General features: G+C 41.6%; 1 pseudogene; it reads left to right on the forward strand.

Moving 5' to 3' along the window:
- Positions 1–1,515: 1,515 nt before the first annotated feature.
- LOC146038100 (5S ribosomal RNA) lies at positions 1,516–1,634 on the forward strand (annotated as a pseudogene).
- The last annotated feature ends 309 nt before the right edge of the window (positions 1,635–1,943 follow it).

Here is a 1,943-nt window from a genome sequence, read left to right on the forward strand (position 1 = left end):
ATCTGTTTCTTTACTGGCCCAAAACAGTATTGGAGTGGAAAAAAGAAAAAGAAGATTTTTACCGGATTGCAGGAATCCCAAATGTGTTGGGAACAATCGATTGTACACATATCCCATTTAGACCAACAGGAGCAATGGAGGAAGTTTGCAGAAATCGGAAGAATTTTTATTCTATGAACATGCAAGTAATATCGGACTCAAAAGGACTAATTTTGAATGTTTGTGCTGCTTACCCTGGATCTACACATGACTCATTTATACTACGAAATTCCTCAGTGTATGATGATTTCGAAAATTCAAAAATTGAAGGTGGCTGGTTATTAGGTTTGTATTCTACATCTTTTTCAATTTGGATTTATAAATGTCAAATCTTCATGTGTATTGTGATACATTTTTAAAAATTATGACATTTTATATGGTACGTTTGGAGAGGATCTTATGCGGTCACAAGCGCTGTGCGAAAGGTGAATACTAGGCATTACAGTTGCCTAGAAGTATTTGGATGCAGATAACGTCCATTATTGAAGTAATGCATTTGTGATAGCACTGAGCCCCGAGTCATTTTGTTTTAACTGACACAGTCTTAATCACGTACAGGCAGCCACCAGCGGTGCTGCTCATTTAGGGTGACCTAACTACCTGGTTTTCTACGGTCCAATTGTCTGACCTGATATTACTGAGTGCTATCAGAAAATTTATTATAGTTTGGTGTTTAATTATTATTTCAGCTCCAATCCACACTGACTGCAACAGACGGGGCAGCCCAATCTGATTGGCTCTACTACCAGCACTATTGCTAATTCATGCTTTATCTTATGTTATTTCTGACAGGCCGGAAAATTGTCACTCCAGGATGTTTAATTGTTATGTTCTCTACCTATGAGTAAGCAATATATGTGACTCTATATTGCCTGCTGCCGTATCTCAGATCTAACTATTTTATCCTGTGATATCACTGTACTGCCTGCTATTCAACCCCACAACAGTAATTTTTCGGGTAATCTGGTGGTCATCATTGTATAATTTGAGAGACTGTCACAGGGTGTGGAGACTGTCTCAGGGTGACTACTACCCCCAAACAGAACCTCCTCTGTAGGAACCCAACTGTGGAGCGAACTGTAAATGTTCTGTTCAATAAACAGTGTTTAAACAAACCCCGGGGTGAACCAGGTGATCAGAACATTTAATTCCTGACACCTAGAACATTATCCTTCATTGGACCGAGGGTACATTCATCTTTTTCTCGCTCGTACTCATGGGAGGATTGCCCTGCCCCCTCTCTCTCATCCGCAATCCTATACCGTGCATGATTGTGGACAGCAGAAGTGGGGTCTAGACAAATACATCCGACCACTTTCCTATCTACTATCTTATTTAGTGACTCTCTCATTGGCATCACCGGATTCTACCTCCCTGCAATGCATACAGGTTAACAGGGAGAGACCCTCAGGTGTTAACCAACAGCAGAAGCACGCTCCAGCTTACTCCCACCAGCGCTACTCTCTCAAATATTCCATTTACAGCCATACCACACTGAAACCGCCTGGTACCATCCGAACCCAGAAGCTAAACAGTGTTGGGCCGGCCCAGTACCTGTCTGGGGAACTAACAGGGAATAGTCGGTGCTGTAGTTTACCATATCAGCAGAGGTAAATGCGCGGTGAGAGTTATGCTTAATTGCTATCCCTCTCTTCCCTCTTATCCCATCTCCTAATTCTATATTTGCTGTCCCCCAGCATTCTTTTACCTCTTCAATTTTTCACCTCCTCTCAGCACCTAAGGAGGTGTGTCCTGCGCCACCACAACTGTCGTTTTCCTCCATGATAACAAATATCCGTTTGTTAATATACTGTATTGCAAGAGGAACAGTTGATGCATAAAATAATTTTCGCTGCACGTATTTATAAACCCACCATTAGTTTGGGTTTCCTTTGATTTATTCC

This window comes from Crinia signifera, chromosome 1 (assembly GCF_055691185.1).
Source record: "Crinia signifera chromosome 1, ASM5569118v1, whole genome shotgun sequence".
In the NCBI taxonomy this organism is placed as follows: Eukaryota; Metazoa; Chordata; class Amphibia; order Anura; family Myobatrachidae; genus Crinia; species Crinia signifera.